The following is a 26,533-nucleotide window of genomic DNA, read 5'->3' as shown; positions in this document are numbered from 1 at the left end:
TCAAGTAGGATTGATTCCCAGGGATTCAGGGTTGGTTCAATTTTAGGAAAATTGTTAGTATAATTATTATATCAATAATGGACCTATCAGAAATCATATGATTATATCAACAAATGCTGAAAAAGCTATTGCCAAAATACAGCACTCATTCCTACTAAAAACACCAGAGAGTGTAGCAATAAAGTGTTTGTTCCTTAGAATAAAAACAGTATCTATATGAAACCATCAAGAAGCATTATATGCAATGGGGATAGTCTAGAAGAATTCTTTTTTTTTCTTTTTTTTTTTGAAGTGGCACGGAGTTGTTTTATTTCAATACACACAGAATGCAAAGGAGACATCTGATGCCCAACTGTGCAAGTGACAGACCCTAGGGAAGAAAGGCAAACAAAGAATCCAAAAAAGGTCAACAACAAAAACAAACCCTCCTGATGAGAGGTCTCTCCCAGCAGCGCTAAGGATGTACTGGTAAAGTCCTCTCTGGCAGGGAGACCGAGGGTCATGGGCTTCCCCGTTTGGGTGAGTGGACTAACCTTGGCTGAGAAGGGCTGGGGCTCATAAAGGTCACTATCCAGGGCATTGTTCAGCTCACACACACACTAGGCCTAAATGTGTGACTATTGTGAGCTATGAAAATGTAAACTCAAAAATAAACCAAGAAATCAAGAACAAAGGCATAAGGATCATCAATGGCTCCTGTAAGGCATCAGGGTCTGTGGGTTCAGCCCTTAACAAACTGGGCTGGCACAGTGGCTGACATTTTGGGATTCCCCAGAAAACCAAACACTCAGAATAATAATACGAAACCAGCAGCCTCAAGTCTTTTTTTTGGTAGTATTTCATATAAAACATGAAATCAGGTTTTTTAAACTTCTTTTAAAAAAGTGAGTATTTTTAGATAGAAAAAATATATATGCTTCTCTATTTCTTTAAAAAAAAAAGACAGGGGCATTTAATAATATTTCAGGAGTCTCCCCCCATGCTCTGACTGGCTCTCCTGGGGCAAGTACATTAAGGCAAAGACTCTTGGGCTTCTCTGCCTCGGTAACCGGTGCAGCCTAGGTCAGTGACACAGCCTATCCCTCACGATGACCGAGCCATCTTCCATGCCAAAGTAGACTCTTTCAGCCATATTGACAGAGACCTGTGTCCAGAACACCTGGTATCATTTTGATGGCCATGTTCACTTCACTCCATTTGTGGACTCTGTCAAACTTCCAATCCAGCAGAAAGTTGCCATTGTCCGTCACCACAGGACCCACCTTGCATTCAGCCATTCGTAGCTCAGCCACTCTGCCGAATCTCCGGGACAGGGCCCTGGACATGGGGACGTAGGTCATGGGGATGATTTCAATGGGAATGTCCTTCACCCAGTGGTCCCCAAAGTTTTTTGAATCCTTCCTATAATCAGCAATAACGATGAAACATTTGGCATAGCCGGCTACAATCTTCTCCTGAGTCAGACAGCCTCCACCACCTTTGATGAGATGGAGGTCAGCATCTACTTCATCAGCACCATCAATAGCAACATCAAGCTCTGGGTGTCAGTCCAGGTCACTTAGGGGTAAGCCATTCTGAAGAATTAGCTGCCAGGCCTGAAAGGACGTAGGAATACAGACAACGTTCAGGTTTTTTTGTTTTACTCTTTAAGCTATCCTCTGTACTGCGTGGACAATGGTAGAGCCGCTGCCAATGCCCAGAACATGGTTATTCTTCACCTGGTTCTCCAAGGCCATGAGGCCAGCCGCTTGGCCTCCTCCGTCTTGGACATGGTGGGTCGGGGCCGGGAAGGGGGCCGGGGCCGGGGAGGGGGCCGGGGCCGGGGTGGGGGCAGGGGCCGGGCCAGGGCCAGGCCGGCACTGCTCCGCTGGTGGCTGAGTGCTCGCACTGGGGCAACAGCATGTGCAGCTCTCCTGCGTGCCAGCTGCCCCTGCCCCCACCCCCGCTGAGGCCCCACCCCCAGCCCCGGCCCGCCTGGGCAGCGGGGCCAGGACACTCCCGTACAGCCGGCTTAGAGGCCCCGGGCACTGCATCCCACCGCCGCCGGCCCGCTGCGCCCGCCAGCCTAGAAGCATTCTTAATAAGATCAGGATTGAACCAAGAATGCCCATTATCATCACTACTATTTAATATCGTACTAGAAATTTAAGCATCAGCAATAAGACAAGAAAAAGAAATTGAAGGAATTAGAACTGGAAAGGAAGAGACAAAACTGTCTTTGCAGACGGCATGATGGTATAACTAGAGAATGCCAAAAATTCATCTAAAAACTACTAGAAATAATTAGCAAATTTAAGCAAAGTTGCAGGTTATAAAATAAACACTCACAAATCCTTGACATTTCTATATATGACAAGTAAGATCCAGCAGAAAGAGCTGGAAATCCCATTCAAAGTAACCACAAACAATATAAAATACCTGGGAGTCTATCTGCCAAAGCAGACTCAAAAATGTTTTCAAAGCAATTACAAAAAACTTCTCACACAAATAAAATCAGACCTAAAGAACTGGGCAAAGATCAACTGATCAGGTATAGGCCAAGCTAATATAATAAAAATGATACTTCTATCAGAACTAAATTACCTGTTTAGTGCTCTATCAATCAGAATTTGAAAAAAATTACTTTAATGAATTAGAAAAAGTTGTAAGTAAATTCATTTGGAGAAAAAGTCAAGAATTTACAGGAATTTAATGAAAAAAAAGTGCAAAAGGAGGAGGCTTAACCCTACCTGATCTAGAATTACATTATTGATCATCAGTCATCAAAACTGTCTGGCACTGGCTAAGAAATAGAGTAGTGGATCATTATAATAGATTAGGTGCAATAGCAGGAAATGATTATAGTATTCTGCTGTTCAATAAACCCAAAGATTCCAGCTATTGAGATAAAAACTCTCTCTTTGATAAAAACTGTCTGGGAAAATTGGAAGTGAGTATGGAGTAAACTTAGATTAGACCAACACCTCACACCCTATAGCAAGATGAGGTCCAAATGGAGACAGGATATAGTTATAAATAAACAATATTATAAGCAAATTTGAAGATCAAGGAATAGTTTACCTGTCAGATCCATTGAATGGAAAGCAGTTTATGACCAAGGAAGTGATGGAGAACATCATTAAAATTAGATAATTTTGATTATATTAAATTAAAAAGCTTTTGCACAATAAAACCACTATAGACAAAATCAAAAGAAATGTAAATTTGTAAACAATTTTTCCAACTTGGACTTTTGAAAATATGGAGTTTGGGGTGGCACAGTGGATAAAGCACTGGCCCTGAAGTCAGGAGTACCTGGGTTCAAATCCAGTCTCAGAAACTTAATAAATACCTAGCTGTGTGGCCTTGGGCAAGCCACTTAACTGCATTTGCCTTACAAAAAAAATTAAAAAAAAAGAAAGAAAGTATGGAGTTTGAACAAAGACCAAAGAATATTACCTTTAATTTAGAAAAACAATTCTGTTGTCTTATTATGTAATTCTGCTATCTCTTATACTTTATATTTCTTCCTTAAGTATATGATTTCTCTCTCATCATATTCAGCCTAGATCAATGTATACCATGGAAACATTGTAAAGACTAACAAACTGCCTTCTGTGGTGGGTGGGGGTGGGGAAGGAGGTACAGAAGATTAGGGGTAAAATTTTAAAACTTGAAATAAATAAAAAAAAATGTTAAAGAATAACCAAAAAAAAGGTGCTTTATTTGCTACAAAACTTTACTCTCTTTATTATTTTATCTTCTTAAGGAGATGATTTCTCTCCCATTGAATTCAATTTCAATCATTGTATAGCATGGAAGCAATTTAAAGATTATTAGACTGCCTTCTGTGGGGGGAATGGAGGTAGGCGAGAGGGGGTGGGGGAAACTTGTAAAATTTAAGACATTGCAGAAAATGAGAGGTAGAAAATATTATTGTATATTATTGGAAAATAAATAAAATATTTCTTAATTTAAATTTATTTTTATTAAAGATATTATTTGATTTTTGCAATTCCCCTGCTATCTTGCTTCCCTCCCCCACCCCACCCCACTCTATCAGTCTTTACTTTATTTCCATGTTGTACCTTGATACAAATTGGGTGTGATGAAAGAGAAATCATATCCTTAAAGGGAAGTCTAAGAGGTAACAAGATCAGACAATGAGCTGTTTTTTTCTAAATTGAAGGGAATAGGCCAAGCACTTTGTTCAAAATCCACCACTCCTTATCTGGATACAGATGGCACTCTCCTTTACAAACAGCCCAAAATTGTTCCTGATTTTTTGCACTGATGGAATGAGCAAGTCCTTCAAGCTTGAACATCACTCCCATGTTGCTGTTAGGGTGTACAGTGTTTTTCTGGTTCTGCTCATCTCACTCAGCATCAGTTCATGCAAATCCCTCCAGGTTTCCCTGAAATCCCGTCCCTCCTGGTTTCTAATAGAATAATAGTGTTCCATGATGTACATATACCACAGTATGCTGAGCCATTCCTCAATTGAAGGACATTTACTGGATTTCCAATTCTTTGCCACCACAAAGAGGGCTGCTATAAATATTTTTGTACAAGTAATGCTTTTACTGTTTTGCATCATCTCTTCAGGGTATAGACACAGTAGTGGTAATGCTGGGTCAAAGGGTATACACATTTTTGTTGCCCTTTGAGCTTAGTTCCAAATAGCTCTCCAGAAAGGTTGGATGAGTTCACAGCTCCACCAACAGTGTAATAGTGTCCCAGATTTCCCACAACCCTTCCAACAATGATCATTATCCTTCCTGGTCATACTGGCCAATCTGAGAGGTGTGAGGGAAGCTTTAATGTGCATTTCTCTGATAATTAATGATTTAGAGCATTTTCTCATATGGCTATTAATTACTTTGATCTTCTCATCTGTAAATTGCTGTTGCACATCCTTTGACAATTTGTCAATTGGGGAATGGCTTTTTGTTTTAAAAATATGACTCAGTTTTCTGTATATTTTAGAAATGAGTCCTTTCTCAGAATCATTAGTCGTAAAGATCATTTCCCAATTTCGTACATTTCTTTTGATCTTGGTTACAGTGGTTTTATCTGTCCAAAAGCCTTTTAATTTAATGTAATTGAAATCATCTAATTGGTTTTTAGTGATGTTCTCCAATTCTTCCTTACTCATAAACTGTTCCCCTTTCCATGGATCTGACAGGTAGACGAATGCTCCATCTTCTAATTTGCTTATAGTATTGTATTTTATGTCTATGTCCTGTAACCATTTGGATCTTATCTTGGTAAGGGGTGTGAGGTGCTGGTCTAATCTAAGTTTCTTCCATATTAACTTCTAATTTTCCCAGAAATTTTTATCAAAAAGGGAGTTTTTATCCCAATTGTCAGACTCTTTGGGTTTATCAAACAGCAAATTACTATAATCATCTCCTGCTTTTACACCTATTGCATTCCACTGGTCCACCACTCTATTTCTTAGCCAATACCAAACAGTTTTGATGACTGATGCTTTATAATATAATTTTAGATCAGTTAGGGCTAAGTCACCTTCTTTGGCACTTTTTTTCATTAAGCTCCTGACAATTCTTGACTTTTTATTTCTCCATATGAATTCACTTACATTTTTTTCTAACTCGTTAAACTAATTTTTTGGAATTTTGATTGGTAGGGCACTAAACAGATAGTTTAGTTTTCGTAGAATTGTCATTTCTATTATATTAGTTCTACCTATCCATGAACAGTTTATATTTGCCCAGTTATTTAAATCTAATTTAATTTGTGTGAGAAGTGTTTTATAATTGTTTTCAAAAAGATTCTCAGTATGTCTTGGCAAATAGACTCCCAAATATTTTATATTGTCTGAAGTTACTTTGAATGGGATTTCTCTTTCTAGCTCTTCCTGCTGTTTCATGCTAGGCATATATAGAAAAGTTGAGGATTTATGAGGGTTTATTTTATAACCTGCAACTTTGCTAAAATTGCTAATTGTTTCCAGAATTTTTTTAGGTGATTTTTTGGGATTTACTAGGATCTGTCATCTGCAAAGAGTGAGAGTTTAGTCTCTTCCTTCCCAATTCTAATTACTTCAATTTCTTTTTCTTCTCTAATTGCTGATGCTAACATTTCTAATACAATATTGAATAGTAGTGGTGATAATGGGCACCCTTGTTTCACTCCTGATCTTATTGGGAATGCCTCTAACCTCTGCCCATTGAATATAATGTATGTTGATGGTTTCAGATAGATACTGCTAATTATTTTAAGGAACAGTCCATTTATTCCTACACTCCCCAGTGTTTTTAATAGGAATGGATGCTATATTTTGTCAAAAGCTTTTTCAGCATCTATTGATAGGATAATATGATTTCTGATAGGTTTGTTGTTGATATAATTGAGTATACTAACAGTTTTCCTAATATTGAACCAACCCTGCATTCCTGGAATAAATCCTACTTGATCATAATATATTATCCTGACTTGTAATGGTTTTGCTAAGATTTTATTTGCTAAGATTTTATTTAGGATTTTTGCATCTATATTCATCAGGGAGATAGGTTTATAATTTTCGTTCTCTGTTTTAACTCTTCCTGGTTTAGGTAACAGTACAATATTGGTTTCATAGAAAGAGTTAGGCAGAGTTCCATCTTTCCCTATTTTTCCAAAGAGTTTATATAGGATTGGAACCATTTGTTCCTTAAATGTGTGGTAGAATTCACTTGTGAATCCATCAGGCCCTGGAGATTTTTTTTTAGGGAGTTCAATAATGGCTTGTTGAATTTCTTTTTCTGAGATAGGGTTGTTCGGGTATTTTATCTCTTCTTCATTTAACCTGGGCAACTTATATTTTTCTAATTATTCATCCATTTCACTTAGATTATCAAATTTATTGGCATAAAGTTGTGCAAAATAATTTCAAATTATTACTTTAATTTCCTTCTCATTGGTGGTGAGTTCACCTTTTTCATTTATAATACTAGCAATTTGTTTTTTTCTTTCTTTTTTTAAATCAAATTGACGAGAGTTTTATCAATTTTATTGGTTTTTCATAATACCAACTTTTGGTTTTATTTATTAATTCAATAGTTTTTTTGCTTTCAATTTTATTAATTTCTCTTTGTCATTATCTAGGATAAAATGGTTAATTCTTTCTATAATTTGTTTTTTGGTCCACTCATTTTTTAAAATGTGGCTATTCAGTTTCCAATTTGCTCTGGGTCTATATCTCCTTGGCCCAGTATGGCATATGACTTTTATTGTATTGTGATCTGAGAAAGATGTATTCACTATTTCTGCCTTTCTGCAGTTCATCATTAGGTTTTTATATCCTAGTACATGGTCAATTTTTGTATAAGTTTCATGTACTGCAGAGAAAAAGGTATATTCCTTTCTATACCCATTCAGTTTCCTCCATAAGTCTACCATATCTAATTTTTCTAACAATCTATTTACCTCCCTAATTTCTTTCTTGTTTCTTTTATGATTTCTTTTACACTAGATCTGATAGTGGGAGGTTGAGGTCTTCTACTAGTAGAGTTTTGCTGTCTATGTCTTCCTGTAATTCTTTCAGCTTCTCCTGTAAGAATTTGGGTGCTATCCCACTGGGTGCATATATATACAATATTGAAATGACTTTATTTTCTATGATACCTTTTAGGAGGATAAAGTTACCTTCCTTATTTCTTTTTTTTTAGTTTTTTTTTTGCAAGGCAATGGGGTTAAGTGGCTTGCCCAAGGCCACACAGCTAGGTAATTATTAAGTGTCTGAGACCAGATTTGAACCCAGGTTCTCCTGACTCCAGGGCCGGTGCTTTATCCACTGTGCCACCCAGGTGCCCCTCCTTATTTCTTTTAATGCTATCTATTTTTGCTACTGCTTTGTCTGAGATAAGGATTGCTACCCCAGCTTTTTTTACTTCAGCTGAAGCAAAATATATTTTGCTCCAACCTTTTACCTTTATTCTATATGTATCTCTCTGCTGCAAATGAGTTTCTTGTAAGCAGTATATTGTAGGATTCTGGTTTTTAATCCATTCTGCTATTTTCTTACATTTTAAAGGAGAGTTCATCCCATTCACATTCAAGGTTATGATTACTAATTCTTTATACCCCTCCATGCTATCTTCCCTCAGTTTGTATTTTTCCCCTTCCCCCCCTTTATCTATATTCCCCAGGCTTTTGTTTCTGAAAACCACCCCCTTCAGTGTGTTTGCCCTCCTATATCAAACCGTCTCCTTTCTTTCCCCTTTCCCTTTTTCCCTTTTCCCTTCCCATCCTTTTGTTATTTCCACTTATTTCCCCCACTCCCATTCCCTTTCTCCATCGCCCCTCCCCTATTCCCCTTTTAATACTTGAAAGGTTAGATGTTTTATAAGTTAAATGAGTATTTGTAGGTTGACTTTAAGCCAAGTCTGATGAGAAGAAGATTCAGGTATTTCTCCTCTGCTCCCTTCTTCCCAACTATTACCATAGTTTTTTTTGTACCTCTTAGTGTAATGAGATTTACCCCATTAAATCCCCTCCCTCCTCCCATCTCTTTCCTGTCCCCCTTTTTTAGGGCAGTAGTGTTTTTTTAAGATCATTCTATCTAAGTCATAGAAAATTGTAAGTGTCTGTCACTTTTAGTTCTGTATATTCTATTGAATAGAGTCAAAATTGCTGATTGTGGTTTTCTGTTTAGCTCTGGTCTTTTCATCAGAAATTTTTGGAATTCTTGCATTTCATTAAATGTCCATCTTTTTCCCTGGAAGAGAAGGCTCAGCTTTGCAGCAAAGTAGATTCTTGGCTGCATTCCAAGCTCCTGTGCTCTTCGAAATATCTCCTTGCAGGCCCTTTGATCCCTTAAAGTTGATGCAGCCAGGTCCTGCATGATCCTTACTGTGTTTCCTTGATATTTAAATTGTTTCTTTCTGTCTGCTTGCAGGATTTTCTCTTTTATCTGATAGTTCTGGAGTTTGGCCACAATATTCCTTGGTGTTTTCATTTTAGGATCTTTTTCTGGTGAGGAGCGATGTACTCTTTCAATAACTACTTTGCCCTCTGATTCGATGATGTCAGGGCAGTTTTCCATCACTAGATCCTGTAATATTAAGTCCAGGCTTTTTTTCCCTTCAATGTTTTCAGGAAGTCCTATAATTTTCAGGTTGCCCCTCCTCGATCTATTCTTGAGGTCAGTGGTTTTGTTGATGAGGTATTTTACATTGGCTTCTATTTTTTCTATTTTTTTGATTTTGTTTCACGGACTCTTGCTGTCTCATGGAGTCATTAGTTTCTGTAGACTCCATTCTTTTTTGCGGGGAGGAGTTTTCTTCATTAACCTTTTCCAGTTGGTCAAATCTACTTTTGAAAAAGCTTTCCATTTGACCAATTGAGGTTTTGAGAGAATTAATTTCTTTTTTGCATTTGCTCATTTGAGGATCTGAGAGAATTATTTCATTTTGTAATTGTCCAATTCTATTTTCTAAGGTTTTGTTTTTTTGTTGCAAGGTATTGATTGTCGCCCCCAAATTTTCCAGTTGATTTTTAAACTCCTTCCTTATTTCTTCAAGGATGTCTTTAAGTGCTGGAGACCAGATTGTATTCTCCTCAGAGGTTCCAGGTCTCTCTGGGTTGGGGTCTTTCCCTTCCAGGAATTTTTCTATGGATCCACCTTTCCACTGACCCTTCTTCATTATGCTAAGACCTTGAGTTGGGTGGGGCTGGTTCACCTCGGCTTAGGATCTCTAAAGGCTTTATTGAGTGCAGTTTCTCTGCCTGGCCAGTAGGAGGTGCTTTTTGCCCTCTCTGGAGTGTCTGTGAACTTGGTTGCAAGGCCTTTGCTTAAGGGAGGGAATTGGAGCTATTGAATGCTTTTGCCTTCAATCAATGGTGGGCTTTACCCTGGCCTGAGGTGATTCCTCAGCTGGGCTGGTTCTCTTGCTCACACACCTGGGCCTGAGGCAGAAGTAATTTGCATTTGCTTGGGAGGAGGTCTCAGTGCAATGGAGGCATGGGCTCAGAATTTCTCAGACCAGAGGAGCCCAGGGATGGTGTCCACAGCTCTCCTGCACCAGACCTCTCCCCTCATCCCCTTCCCCAAGCTCCAGGCGGACAGCACCAACACCAGGGCCTCTGCTTCCCTGCGGACTCAAGCCCCCTTCGTCCAGCCCCACCGCTGATCTAGCAGGTCCGGCTCTCCGGCCCTCAGACTCCGGGTTCTGATTCAACTGTTGATCTGGCTGATCCTGGGCTGATCTTCCCTTGGAGCTCAGACTCACCTGCTGGTACTCAGCCAAGGCTGCTGCAGGAGACAAATCCTGAGGTAGGTTTTCCTCTCCTGGCTTTTCGTTCTGGGTTTCCTGGTTCGGATTTCTTTTAAGAGGTTTGTTTCATGTGATAGATGGGGAAGAGATCAGGAGACTTTAGAACTGTGCCTGTCTTCTCTCTGCCAACTTGGCGGAAGTCCAAGACTGTCTTTTAAGACCGCTCATTTTAATGCCTGCCAATTGGCACACAATTAAGAAATGTTGTTTTTATTTATTAGTTGATTAGAAAAATAAGGTAGAGACCACAGAGGTAAAACATGGGAATTGTCAAATAGGGACATACAAAAAACTATGTTTCATTGAACACTGGGAAATTTATCTCTCCCCACAATATATATCTCTTTATTATTTTCTTTTGCATTCTTTTTTTCTCATAGTCTTAAAATTGAAATAGTTTGTCATTTTTCTAACTTATTTTCTCATTTTCTACGATGTTCCCCCTTTTGAATTATTCTGTTCTCTCATTTTCTTTCTTTCTAATTTCTCTATTTTCCAGTGATATAAATAGCATAATCTATTTATATAAAGTTCAATGATAAGCTTTCTCTTGATCTGATTTTACTTCTTTATCAGAGGTGGCTAATATTGTAGGCTATATATCCTTGTGGTTAACTAAATTTCCTTGGTTGAGAAATGAGCTATTCTAAGCAAGAACTTTATATCTTGTAAGCATCTGTTTCTTGAAGATTTTCAAATAATCTCAAACATATTTTTAAATAATGCATATGTCCTAGAAAGTCTAAAAATAAGTGAAATCAAGATAAGCTTAATTATAGATAGAGATGAATGTCTTGTGACTGTATACATTTCTTTGTTCAGAAGCATTTGGGCTACATCAGGAATTGGCAATTAACATGAATACAAAAATGGAATCCAAAAAGAAATCAATCACTTTCCTAGGTTTAGTGTCCTAGAATGATCTTGTCTCTAGCTTTCTATCAATGAAAGGAAATCCTAAGTTTGGGAAAACTGACATGCCACTCAGTGATTGCTTCAATTACAAATGAGTCACATAAGATTGTCACCCTCTAGAGATGCATTTAGACCTTGGTTACTCTTTCTAGATCAATAGTACAACAATTCATATGGTGATTTCATTATTCTTTTGTAATATTCCTCTTTAATAATGTTACTGTAATTTTTGATCAGTTTCTCATGTGGTTATTAGACATGAGAAGATGAATTTTGATTTCACTGGGAAAGGCTAAAGTGGTGAAGTTAAATAAGGGAGAAAATTTTAGATTGTTAATTGGAATAAAGAGGATTATTGTCCACCTTTCTTCGTCTCAGTTTTATCACCTATGAAATGGGAAGGTTCTAATATCTATGAAGTTTTTGTACTTCTGACATTATATGTATGTAGGTGCCTTTGTCCCACTATAAATATTGAAAAGAGGTGCCAAGAATGAGGTAATATCCACAAATCACTGATTGGGAAAATTATTCTTAGTGTATAACTGAATTGCAGAGTACAAAAGAATTTAAACTCATATTGATGACACTAAAATACTGCTTGTATCTTCTAAATCATTAAGGAATATTATGTGTAGGACAAGTTTTGAATTAAGAAAATACTTGCTATTTCAGAAACTGAAAATATCATTTTTCCAATCTCTGTTCACATCGACTTATACTGTTGAGAACTGTTCTCATTACATTTCTTGCCTTAAGAAAAGTTTTTGCATTGTCTCTGGGAGGTTGTTATGACATGGCCTTGGGCTTTGTACATTTAGTATCTAAACTAGGAGGATCCTTCCTCCTATCTTTGAGTTTGAAAATGTCACAGCAAATGACCAAATTCATTTTAGAAAAGAATAAGTTCTTAGAGGAGTATGTTTGGTTCTTAAAATCTAGGTACACAAAAAAAAGTGGCATTAAAGAGAGGAGCGGGCTGTTCTTGCTTCTCAGCTGATTGCATTTTTTTATAGTCAAATGCCTGAACATTTACCTTTACCTCTGCTTAATCTTGCAAGTCAAGTTGTTAAGGAAAAATGTTGCCTATAAATTATGATCCTATATTAACTTTTAAAAATTCCACAAAGCTACTTTAGTGAATTTATTTTCCATTCATTTCACTAAGGCAAATTTATATGCATTTAGCAATTTCTTTGCAGTTCTCTTTTCAAATTTAAACATGATTGGTCCCTCTCTAGTTGGCAGCATATGCTTGTGCTGCAGTTTGACTAAATCAAGTAGAAATTCTTCTGCAATGCCTTCAAGGTATTATATAATTGTACATTTCTATTACTATATAATTATACATTTATAAAGTACTTTAGAATTTTCAAAGCATTTTCCTCACAACAAAACTATTGAGGAAGTAGTTAAGAAATTAAAACTGTATTTATACTTTATATATGAGGTAAATAGAGATCTGAAAAGTTTAGCCTTGCCTTTAGTCACACAGTGATTAATCCACCAATCAACAAGCATTTATTAAAATTTTATTTTGCTTTTGATTTTACATCAAGCATTAGGAATAATAGTCAAAAAGGAAAGATTACCTGCCCTCAAGGAACTCATATACTACTAACGGAACATATACATATATAAATATATGCAAAGTCTAGTCAAAATAAATACAATATTTTTTGGACAAATTATCAGGTAGTGGCATCAAAGAGAACTGAAAAGGCTTCAAATGGTATTTAATATCTGAACAGTTCTTTGGAGAAAGTTGGAAATTTTAAAAGGTTATTTAAAAGGGTATTTATGTCAAATTGGAAAGACAGAGACTGTTAGATTGTTTTGTGTGAAAAATAAGCAGAAAAGGTCAGTTTGGCTAGGATATAGATTATATGAGAAGGGGAGTAACATCTACTAAATTCAGATGAAGAATTGAAACCAGGTTTTGAAAGTTTTAAATTACCTAACAAAGGCGATTACATTTGATTCTACATGTCAAAAGGAATCACTATATAACACTGTGGGAGAGTTATATTGTCAGATCTGTGCTTTAGGAAAAATACATTGGCAACTATGTCAAAGAGGAATTTTCAAGAATTGAGTAAGGAGAGAAATCAGAAAGTTAATTGCTTGAGATAGCAATTAAACCTACTTCTAATGATAAAATCAATACTCTTATCCACTAGACCATCTCAAGTTTTGTAGTCAGGCCTTGGGTTCAATTCAATGCAAATAATTTAGTAGGCATTTATTAAGTGACATATACAAGTCACTCTCCCAGGTACTGGAGAATAGAAACACAAAACAAAACAGTCCTTGTTCTCAAGGAATACATTATATTTGGGAGTGGATTAAGTGGAGGCTAGAAGACACCATGTACACAAGTAAATAATAGCAAAGTACTTTCCTAGAGAAATCTTGGGATCAAAAAGGAGAAATAATTTCTCAATAATAGAACAAGGTTTCTGGGAGACTCGATGGTAGAAGATGAAAGAGTGGGATGGGACATTGAAAGGAATAAGGCTGGCACAGATTTAAACATTCAAATAATGATTTTAATACTTCCTGCGAGACTGTGGGAATACAGTAAAATGATTTTTGTTATTTTTATCTCAATTTACTCATCTAAAATGAAGAAGGTGGAATGTGACAGATTTTATGCTCTTATGTCCCTATGAAATTAATAAATTCATACACATTGAATCTAATTTTAGACAACTCCTTATATTCCCCTTCCATTCTTTCCATACTAGTCTTTTTCTTTGTTCCCAGTAAATACTCTGTTCTTTGTCATCTCTGTTTATTTTCTTGGCATTTATTCTTTTTGGAATGAAGATTCTGTTTCATCTTTGTCAATTCAGATTATAAGACTCATTTTAATTTACATCCCTATGAAACCTCTTCCAACAACCCTATTCCACTTAGAGTCTCCTCTTTAAGATTACTATGATACTTATAATCTGAAACATAATTTAGCACTTGATTATTTGATTACAAATTTCTTGCACAATTACCTAAGTGCCTCATGTATATTTCTATTGTTTTACTAGCTAGATTTTAAGTTTCTTGAGGAAATCAGATCATGTTGCTCTGTATCCCTATTGCACAAATCATGTGAAAAGCTGATTTTAAATGCTTTTATAATATTTCTTTCTATTTTCAGGCAGTCTATAGTTTATTCATTGAGTTCTTCTAAGAAACTGTTAGTGGAACAATGTACATTTTTATGAAAAAGTTAGATAAGTAACAAAGAATAATTTCAAGAATTCTGATTTACTTGATGAACACTGTTTAATATATTTATATGCTAAAAACTATTCAGACATTAAGGATATGTCAACATGAAACCTACTGAATTGGTTGAAAAGTAAAAATTGTATCCAGTCATTTCTTTTGTTTAAGTGACCCTAACAATTGCTTTCATATAATTTATTTGTTTTCAGTGAATGAATCTAGTTTGGATAGTATTTGCATACATACATACACACATATACACATAAATATTATAAATATGTATATATATATGTGGGTGAAATTATGAAATGGAATACTTTTACCTATATTCACTACACTCCTAGGAAAGAAGAAAAAGCAACACTCATTCTGCTCACAATCTTCAAATAACCTAGAATAGATGTTTCCATATTTATTCCCATCCTGTTAGCAGTGAAAATTGCTCTTTAGATCAGTGTAGAGAGGACACTATTTCATCCAATTGAAATGTCCTAAAAATCTTTCTTTCATTCTCCTATATTTCTATTACTTTGAGAAGGCTTCTTTACTTTTCCCTTCAAAAGTCATATTACTTAGCATATTTCATCAAAATGTCTGTATTGATTGTGCTTAATCCTGTCAAGAATATATTAATTAATTACTTTGTTTAGTGTATTTAGCACAGTAGGATTTTTTTTTCAACTTCCAAAACATAAAGGGTACAGTAACATTGTATTGATGGAAAAATACAAAAATAGGTAGCAATTAACCCAATATTTTATTCTTGAATTAAAACACAACAAATCTTAGAACAATTCATCAGCAGATACTGATTATGTTCATTTCTTCTGTGTTCATCATTAGAAGGAATCTAAACTCACCCAAACACTGTACTAATATGCTGCAAAATAGGGATGTGGACTGAACGCTCATCAGTTGCCTGCAGTCCTTTCCCCCTTAAGGCATCACATAATGATGTATCTCTAAAAGAAAGACATTTTATTTTGAGCAAGAACTCATATTAGGCTACCAACCCTTGAATGCATGTTTTCTCTAACCACCTTTTTTTTAAATTCCAGTGATTCTATGAGAACCTCACTTTTTTATTTCCATTACAAATTATTGTTTCCATGTAAATATCAAATCAATATATGCACTTTATTAAAAAGATTGGCAAAATATTATATTCATAGCACTACTGATCTCAGAGGAGACATAAAGTTCCTTGTCTTTAAGGAACTTTCAATATAGTTACAGAGAGAGCACAGGTATAGACATGTAAAAAGTTAGATAACAATACCCACATTGAATGACAAAATAAATTATTGTTATTATTATTGTTATTATTATTATTATTATTATTATTATTATTATTAGGCAATATATGATTTTGAAGAGTAGCATTGTACAGTGGATAGAGAAAGGAAAGTATATATTTAAGCCTGGCCTCCAACTCCTGTTAATTGAATGATCATAGTATAACTAAAAAAATGTGATATTATGTCAAAGGAGAGTGCTAGTATAGATATTATATAGTAATTGATAAAGAGACTGTAGTAATGGACTGAGAAAAAACCTCAGAATTAAAAGATCTTGGTTCAAATATTGATGTGACATATAATGTCTGTGACCATAGATAAATCATTTAACATTTTCAGGGTCCCAGTTACCTCTTGAAAACTAAACATGATGGAAAAGTTGCCAATTTTCATTAGTAGGGGATGCTTCCTCATGACAACAATGAAATGCCAGAAGTAAACTGCAAAAAATAACAGGTGGAGGAGGGGAGAGGTTTTCTTAGTTTTTTTATATTTTTTTATAATTGTAAAGGAATTTTATAGCATCTGAATGTTTAAAGAATCATAGAATGTTGGAGATGGAAGGGGTCCAGAAATTTTAGCAGTCCCCAACCAGATAAAGTAACAAAGGTCTAGAGAGGATAATGGATTGCTACACAGTAAGTAGGAAAATCAATATTCAAATATGGGTATCTTGCCTCCAAATCCTTGGTTCTTTCTGCTATACTATACTAAAATAAAGTTTAAAAAATGTTCCATGTTTCTCTCTAAGGCCTATTTTTAATGCAATTATTTGCTCTCTAAAAAGAGCAAAGGGGTATTGTGTGTGTGTGTGTGTGTGTGTGTGTGTGTGTGTGTGTGTGAATAGAGATGAAAACACACAGCTGCTGCATCCTGAGTCTACCCATTTCCAGGCCACAATGTGGAGATATTTCCAGGGGGGGAAAAAGCAGTACTGCTGCTCAAGGGCAGATGCTGTCTTTGATGTCAGCGCTTAATCACAGCTACCCTTCAGAGCACACACATTCATTTGCTTGACTAATACATTGCTTGAATCTTTTTAGAATCTGTTAACAGAATGTATTTCATGGTAACAACACAGATTGGACTTTCTCCTTGACTAGTATTTCCATGACCATCAGCCCTACATCCCTCACTGTATAGTTTTTTAATTGCTAATCTAGTCTTCTCATTGACAAGTTTAATAAAAAAGAAACTAAATAACTTCAAGATAATAAAGAACACAATCAGGACGGCTAGGTTGCACAGTGGATAAAGCACTGGCCCTGGTGTCAGGAGTACCTGGGTTCAAATCCGGACTCAAACACTTAATAATTACTTAGCTGTGTGGCCTTGGGCAAGCCACTTAACCCCATTTGCCTTGCAAAAACTTAAAAATAAAAAAAAGAACACAATTAAACTTGTCATAGCAAGAGGCATCACATGAAAAGAGCTTCTATTTTATTTTTCATTTCCAATTACATTTAAGTTTCTAATATTCATTTTTGTAAAATTTTTCATTCCCTCTCTGCCTTCACCCTCCCCAAGACAGCATCTGATATATATATATATGTATATACATATACATATATATATTACATATTCCTAGTTATGTTAAAATTAAAGAAATTCAATTTTCAGAAAAGTAAAATGAAAGTGCCATTTAATTTATTAATATTTATCTAACACAGATATCTTAATCATAAATCTATGTAACATCCATATAAAAGAATGGCTAAAAGTTTCAACATTTTACAACAATTTACCAATTCTATCCTGCTGTCAAAAAACACAGTGAGACATTTATATTTTACAAAATGACTCAGTTTATTATATTTTAAAATATGTGAAAGTCAAAAGAAATATTAAAGGTCAAAGAAGAGAGAAGGAAGCAAAGGAAAACAGATTGAGATAAAAAAAGAAATGAAGACAGACAGAGACAGGTAGAATTAAAATAGACTTAAGGGGAAGATCAATGAATCAGAGCCTGAGAGAGAATTAAGAAACGTTAAGGCTTTGCCTTCATTCACGTTTAAGTTATATTATAGGATGACTCAAGCTCTGGACTCACATTGATTGGATCTTGTATATTGACACTGAAAAGCTATATTTTCTTTGATTTCATATACCATGGAAATTATTTACTCTTAAAATCACTAAATATGAACTTATTTGGTCTTCAGAATGTTTTGGTAATGGGGATGTGGCTTATAAAAATGTGGACATCATCAACTTGCTAATATGATGTCTTCACAAGGAATAATCTATGAAACTACTTTCAGCAGAATCATTATGGCAGGTGAAGGGAGTTCCTTGAGGAGACTAGAGCATGTTTGAAGATTCTGCAACTGATTCTTCTTGTCCTACTAGATGTTCTGGTAGAGTTTTAACTTTCCCTTCTCCCTTTTCATCAGTGACTACTTAACCAGAAATGTTCTTGTCTTCTAAAGAGCCTGACTAAGCTCCAACCATCTTTTAAAGCTTTTGTATCTGAGGAAGCAATGTGGACCATTTCATAAGGGTTTCTGGTGAGAACATTTGAGATAAGAGGGTAAACCTAAGACTGTTCCCCACTTCTGCTAGAAATAGATCTTGGCATTTTCATTCATTTTAATTTTTATTTTGTCTGAGATGAAGAACATGGACTCTGATCTTAGACATTTCAAAGGCTAATACCATGAGTCAGAGTAATCTGGGAGTCATAATCCAGATTTTACAGGGCAACATTGTTTCTCTGTGGGAACAAGGAGTAAAAAGTGATGAATGATCTTCAAAAGGATTCATATAATTGGCCTTTAGATATGCACTTGATGAAGGAAATATAGTAAGAGTTAAGCAACATTTTGAATCTAATTCCAATTCCAATCCTACCTCATCATCAGATAGGTGAAGTATAGTAATATAGGTGATTATAACCCTAAATTTTGGGGAAATGCTTCTACATTCTTGTTACATCTTTAAACTAAATGACACTTTGTAAATGTCACCTAGTATTAAATGACTCAATTTAAGTGGGTTGTCTTTGGTTCCCTAAAATGAGGAATTATAGCTGGTTATGATTTCAGTTGATAGGAAAATGACTCTTCTCTAACCAAAAATTTACACTATTATCTTGAGGGAAATTTATAGCAGATTTGGCTCTGAGAGAATGGTGACAGAAGGTATAGTTTGCTTGTCTCACAGATTTCTCAGATCCTTAAAGAAATTAATAAATAATGAATAAAGAATAATATTAATTGTAACCCAACGAAAATGCCAAAGGCACAAAGGATTTACCCATAGATAGATACAAAAAATAATTTTGAAAAATTTCAATGATTCACAAATACCCCTCAGAAAGAAAATAAAAAACAGCATTGCCAATGAGGCAACAAAGTGGCAATTCAATGAATTTCCTAGTTCTCTTACACTATCTAATATAGTCTCTCTGGATAACTCTGCAAGAGAGGACAGCTTTACCTCATTTAAATCAACTTCCATGCAAGTCAAGACAGAATCCTCCTGATATCTCTGCTCCTTTTCTAGAATGAAGGATGAATAAAAACATCAAATTCTCCCCAAAACACACAGTTCTACTCTATGGATAAAAATCTTTTGAAAGGCAGATGTTCAGGATGAGGAGACCATTTCTATATTTTAAATGTTTTCTGTCTTACTGGGGATACAAGAACAATGCTCATAAAGTATTAAGATAATTTTAAAAGTAGGATATGATAAATGTTTGTCTAAATAAAAGCACTATAGGAAGCTGGGAGAGAAAGTTCCCCAGTAGAATAGTGAAATTGCAAAGGCTTCTCAAAGCAAATAAAACTTTAATTAGGCCTTGAAGAATAGATGATTAGGAAGTAAGAAAGAAATGATCGTATTTACTAGAGGCCTATGCTGTCAAATGAGGAATGTTGTAATTTTATTTTTTCTTTCTTTCCAAATTCAGGGGAAATTGATGAAAAAGAAAGAAATTTATTGGGAAGCATTGCTTCTTTTTTCAAAAAATTTATATATTTAAGGCAAAGGGGTTAAGTGACTTGTCCAATATCATACTGTTAGGCAATTATAAAGTGTCTGAAATTAGATTTGAACTCAGTTTCTCCTGACTCTATGGCTGGCTGCCCCAGAATTGTTGCTTCTTAATGGGTTTAGTCAATTCTTTGATAAGAGGGATACAAACTGTTGAAATGCTTCAGGAAAATTAATAACTTACCAGAGAAAATTAGCTCCAATATTTCAGGAAGAGCCAGCAGGGTCCCTGGAGGCACCTGGGTTCATTCCAGCCAGAGTTATTTCCAGACCTCTCAGCCCAGGGATCACCAAGAATAACATGCAAGCTTAAAGGGAAATCTCTTATGCATCAGAGAAAGCATTAAGCCCAGTGCAGCTCAAGTTTCAATGCAGACCCAGCCCCAGGAACTGGAAGCAGGCCTGTACAGTCAACCAGCAGCTGCTTTCAGAGTGCTCAGTCTACAGATGATAAGAGAGTCAGGGGAGACTGTCGAGATCTCTTCACCATCCCTGGGATAATACTCTGTTGCTTTGTCCATACTTAGATCCAGGTCACAGAGTGGGACCCCCTCCACCCTTGACAGAGCAGGAACCCTCCTCACAGCTCCAGGACAGAGGGGAGGGCTTGTGATTATCCACAGACCATAGCATAGGCCAGGAAAACAGTCAGGGCGTCTTGTAAGACATTGAAGAAAGTATGGTTCCTTAGGAGGTGCCACAAAAGAACTTGGGAGTCACAAAACTAAAAAAAAAACTTGGAAAGGGCATTAAAACCAGGTCATAGACTGGAAAAATGAGTAAACAACAGATGATAAAGAATCTGATTATAGATAATTACTTTGGTCCCATGGAGGACCAAAATATACACATAGTCAGAAGATGACAATGTTAAAGCTTCTGTATCCAAAGTCTTCAAGAAAAATAATAATTGGTTTCTGGCTATGGAAGAAGATCAGGAAAGGGAGGCAGGGGGAAAAATTGAGAAGAAATGAGAGCACTGAAAGAAAATCCTGAAAAGTAAATCAACAACTTGGTGAAGGAGATACAGAAGATACCAAAGAAAATAGTATGTTAAAAACCAGTTGAGGTCAAATAAAAAAAATCAATCCAAAAGATCAATGAGGAGAATACTATAAAAACCAGAATTATTTGGCCAGCCAGGATATAAAAAAGCTCTCTGAAGAAAATTACTCTTTCTAATTCAGAATGGAGTTTGATAACTTTGTGAGAAATCAAGAAACAATAAAATAAAACCCAAAGAATGAAAAACTAGAAGAAAATTAGAAATATCTCTTTAGTGCCCTGGGTAAACACATCCAAAACATGTAGCTTTAAACTTTTTGGGCTACATGAAAGTCATGACCAGGAAAAATGAACTTATTAAAATCAGGAAAATTATTGAACTAATGGAAAAAAAAAAACTTCACTAGCAAATGGTTAATTTGCTTAAAAAAGAAAACTAAATAACCATAGTCATAAATGTGGAAGCTTAATTCACTACCAATATGGAGGAAATTAAAGCAATAATTCAGATTTGTTTTGCCCAACTCTATGATAAAAATATGCCAACATAAGTGAAATGCATGAATATTTATAAAAAAATACATGCTGCCCAGGTTAATAGATTAGAAAACTAAATGGGTAAATAAACCTCATATCAGAAAAGAAATTGAATAAACCCTCAATAGCATTCATAAGAAAATATCTCCAGGGCCAGATAAATTTAAAAGTGAGTTCTGTGAAATATTCAAGGAACATTAGGTAAAGAAGGATTTCTGCCATATTCCTTCTATAACACCAATGTGGTGCCGATGTCTAAACCAGGAAGAATCAAAACAGAGAAAGAAAATTAGTCCACTTTCCCTAATGAATATGATTACAAAAATATTAAGTAATATATTATCAAATATTACATCAAGTTATCATTAGAGTAATACACTATGATCAATTAGGATTTATATCAGGAATGCAAGGTTTGTTCAATTTTAGGAAAATTATTAGCATAATTGATCCATATCAATAACAAATCAAATAGAAATCATGCGATTATCTCTATAGATGCTGAAAAAGTCTTTGACAAAATAGAGCACTCATTCTTATTAAAAGCATTAGAGATTATAGGAATAAATGGACTTTTTCCTTAATGCGATAAACAATATCTGTTTAAAATGACACACAAATTTCTTATTTAATGGGAATGAACTAAGAAAATTTTCATTAAGATTAGGAGTGAAACAAAGTTGCATATTTTCACAAATACTGTTCAATTTAGTGTTAGAAATGTTTCCTTTAAGCCTTGACATCATTTTCAAATAATTACTACAGGAAAATTGCCCTGATATCTTAGAAGCAGAGGGCAAAATACAAATGGAGAGAATCCACTGATCTCCCTGAGAAAAATATCCAAAAAGAACAACCCCCAGGAATATTATAGCCAAGTTTCAGAACTCCCAAGTCAAAGAGAAAATATTACAAGCAGCTAGAATGACACAATTCAAATATTGTGGACCTGCAGTCAGGATCACACAGGACTTAGCAGCAACTACATTAAAAGCTCGTAGGGCTTGGAATATAATATTCTGGAAGGCAACAGAGTTAGAATGCAACCGAGAATCAACTACCCAGCAAAACTGAACATTCTCTTCCAGGGAAAAAGATGGACTTTCAATGAACCAGGAATTTCAAATGTTCCTGCTGGAATGGCCAGAGCTGAACAGACTGTTTGACCTTCAAATACAGGACTCAGGTGAAGCATAGAGAGTGGAGGAGAAGGGGAAAATATGAGGGACTTAATGATGGTGAACTACATGTATTCCTGTATGGAAAAATGATTCTGATAATACTCATATGAACCTTCTCATTTAATAGAGCAGGTAGGAGGAGCTTTTATAGATGAAGCACAGGAGAGAGCTGAGTTTGAAGATACAATGAGGTGTAAAAAAATGGAGTCAATAGCAAAAAAGGAAATTTAATGGGAGAAAGAAAAAGGAGAGGAGGAGGAATAGGCTAAGATATTGCATATAATAAGTTTTTTCTTCATTATGATGATCTATTGCAATGATATGGAAAGGGGAAGGCAAGGGGGGAATGAGGGAATCTTTGCTCTCATCAGAGGTGTCTAGGAGAGGGAATAGCATATATACTCAATGAGGTATAGACATCTGGAGTAAGAGGGAGAGAAGGGGGACATGGGGAAGGGGGGATTTGAGTGATGGAGATGAGGATGGACCATGGGGGGAGAGTGATCATATATAACACATTTTCTTTTTTACTTCTTGCAAGGGGCTGTAATTGGATGGCCTGTCTGGGACCACAGGGCCGAGTTGATGCTGGTCCTAAACGATGGTTTGTGGGCTCAGGGCCTCTTGGTCCCAGGGCCAAGGATCTGTCTGCTGTGCCACTCAGCTACCCTACAGCAGAGACAGAGTGAAAGGAGAGAGAAAATATAGTACATGGTAGTGGAGAAATACAAATGGGGGGGGGGGGGAAGTTGCGATTAGCAATGGCAACGGTGGAAAAATATGGAAGTAACTTTTGTGATGGACTTACCATAAAGAATATGATCCACCCATGACAGAGCTGGTGGTGTTGCAACACAGACTGAAGCACATTTTTTATTATCATTATTTTCTCATGGGTGTTGCAGTGCAAATGGGTCTGTGTGACCTGCCTGGGTTCACATAGCCGGGTGATTGTTTGGTGTGTGAAGCCAGATTTGGACCCTGGTGCTCCTGGCTGAAAGGCCAGTGCTCTAGCCACCACCTGGCCACCCCTACTACTACTACTACTACTACTATTATTATTATTACTATTACTATTTTATTTTATTTTGGGTCATTTTTTTGGTTTTTGCAGGGTGTTGTTGGGAGGACTTGGATGGGGTCACACAGTTGGGTGATTTTTGTGTGTATGGAGCCGGATTTGGGCTCAGGTGCTCCTGGCTCTAGGTCTGGTGCTCCATTCACTGTGCCACCTGGCCATACCTAAAATTATTACTATTTTTTATTTTATTTTTTTAGTTTTAATTTTATTTTTTTCTCTCCACTTTATCACACATCGTGTCTGTATTTTTTTTTGTGGGTAGGGAGTATTATGTTTACTCTTACACAGGAATATTTTACTAATGTATAAAAAACATTATTTGTACAAAATAAGAATATATAAATAAATACATGAATAGAAAAATAAAAAGAAATTTTTCCTTTAGCAATATGAGAAGCAAAATAAATTGATGGAATTAGAATTGGCAATGAGGAAGTACAATTTTCAGTCTTTGCAAATGATATGACAGTGTACTTAGAGACCCCTAGAAAATCATCTAAAAAACTACTTGAAATAATAAGCAACTTGAGAAAAAAGGAGGAGACAAAATAAACCCTCATCAAGCAGCAATATTTCTATACATGAACAACAAAGTTCAAATGACAATTTTTCACAAATTTAATTACCTTTTTGGTGCCATGCCAATCAAACTATCAATAAAACATACTTATAGAATTAGAAAAAATTGTAACAATATTCATCTGGAGCTTTAAAAGGACAAGGATATGAAGAAACTGATGGAAAAAAGTGGAAATTTGCCTAACTGTCCCAGATCTAAAACCTTAATATAAAGTGACAGTCAACAAAACTGCCTGCTACTGGTATAGAAAGAGTAATATACCAGGGAATTAGAACATGTACAAAAGAAAATGGTAGTAAATAACAATAGTAATCTACGATTTGAGAAAACAAAGATCTTAGCTTCTAGAATAAGAACTCACTCTAACAAAATTAACTGGGAATACTGCATAACAGTAAGACAAAAACTAAGCACAGTCTCACATCTCCCAGCATATATAAAAATAAGATCAGGAGAGGTACAGGATTTAGACATAAAGGATGACAGTAAAGACCAATTAGCACATCAAGAAATACTCTCTCAGATTCATGGAAAGGAGAGGACATATGACCAAATAAGAAATAAAGAATATTATAAAACCTAATATTGATGATTTTAATTATATTAAATTAAAAAATTTTGTACTAATAAAACCACTGTAGCCAAGATTAGAAGAAATACATAAAGCTAGGAAACAATTTTCACAGCTATTGCTTCTGATAATGATGCTATTTGTAAAATAATGCATAACTGAATGAAATTTATAAGATTACATTCCCCTAATGATAAATGGTTGTAGGATATGACCAATGCAGTTCTCAGATGAAGAAATTAAAAATAAAGATAGTCATATGAAAAAGTATTACATATAATTTTGATTAAAGAAATTCAAATTGAAAGCACTATAAAACCATTATTAAAACCACTTCACACCTATAAGATTGACTAAGGTGACAAAAAAGGAAAGTGTTCAATGTTAGAGACGGAGATGTATTGCTGATGGAATTGTGAATTTAACCAAACATTCTGGAGAGTAAACTGTAACTATGCCCAAAGAACAATAAAACGTTGCCCTACTAATGCTAGTACTCAGTCTTTAACCAAAAGAAATAATAAAATATGAAAAAGTCTCACATGGTAAAAAACATTTTAAAAAAATTTATGAAGTGGCAGAAAATTGGAAATTGAGGGAAATGCCCATTATTTGAGAATGGCTGAATAAGTTGTGGTATATGAATGTTATAGAGTACTATTTTTCTATAAGAAAGCATGAGTAGGGGCAACTAGGTGTCTCAGTGGATAGCACTTCAGCTCTAGAGTCAGGAGGACCTGAGTTCAAATGACACTTAATAATTATCTAGCTGTGTGATTTTGGACAAGTCACTTAATCCCATTGCCTTGCCAAATAAAATAAAAACTAAAAAAAAAAAAAAAAAAGAAAGTATGAGTGATTGAACTTTAGAGAAGTATGGAAAAAATTACATGAATTGATGCTGTGTTAAGAGAGTAGAACTAACAGCACCTTGTACACATTAACAATACATTAAGAACAACATTGTGAATTGATAAACTAAGATGGATGTAGCTCCTCTCAGCAGTTCAGAGTTAAAGAACAACCTCGGGAGACTTTTTATGGACAATGTCATTCATATCCAGAGAAGGGAAAATACTACGTTAATTAAAAAAAAAAACACTTTTTTTTCATTCCTATCTCATGGTTCTCTTTTTCCTTACTTCTAGTACCTGTTACTCAAAAGTAATATCTAAATATGTTAGACACAAATGTCTATGTGCTGTTTTTCCTAGATTATTCATCAATAAGGGGAGTGAGGAGGGAACAGAGAATGGTAGAAAAATTTATTATATATATTTACAATGGAAGAATTTTGAAAAACTATCTTTGCTTGCAATTGTTAAAAGGAAATAAGATATCAATAAAACATAAAAATGAAAAAAAAGCTTTCCATGTAGTTCCATAAAATGCCCCAAACTGTCCATCTCTTGGGCTTCCCAAATTACTAGAATATCACTACTCTTTTGCATACAATTGTAGTTAGAATTATGTTTCACATGCTATTTTTACTTTCCTTATCATTTTCATATTGTTTTTTATCCTTTTAGTTTGCTTTTTCTTTCACAACATGGCTAATATGAAAATATGTTTTATATAATTGCATATAAATTGCACAAATGATTTAAAATTATTTCTTTTTGGGGCAGTTGGGTGGCTCAGTAGATAGAACACTGGCCCTGTGGTCAGGAGTACCTGAGTTTAAATCTGGCCTCAGACACTTAATAATTACCTAGCTGTGTATCATTGGGCAAGGTATTTGACCCCATTGCCTTACAAAAAACTAAAAAAAATATTATTACCTTTTAAGGGAGGAGGAAAGAAGGGAGGGGAGATATTTGGAACTTAATTTTTTAAATGAATATCTGAATATTACCTTTACATGAAATATGAAAAATTAAAT

The 26,533-nt window shown here is 35.3% G+C and overlaps 1 pseudogene; it reads right to left on the bottom strand.

Annotated features, from left to right (window-relative positions):
- Positions 1 to 1,063: 1,063 nt before the first annotated feature.
- LOC141518160 (ribose-5-phosphate isomerase pseudogene) lies at positions 1,064 to 2,033 on the bottom strand (annotated as a pseudogene).
- Between the last annotated feature and the right edge of the window lie 24,500 nt (positions 2,034 to 26,533).

This window comes from Macrotis lagotis, chromosome 1, assembly GCF_037893015.1.
Source record: "Macrotis lagotis isolate mMagLag1 chromosome 1, bilby.v1.9.chrom.fasta, whole genome shotgun sequence".
NCBI classification, from domain to species: domain Eukaryota; kingdom Metazoa; phylum Chordata; class Mammalia; order Peramelemorphia; family Peramelidae; genus Macrotis; species Macrotis lagotis.
This window is presented reverse-complemented; position numbering and strand designations above follow the sequence as displayed.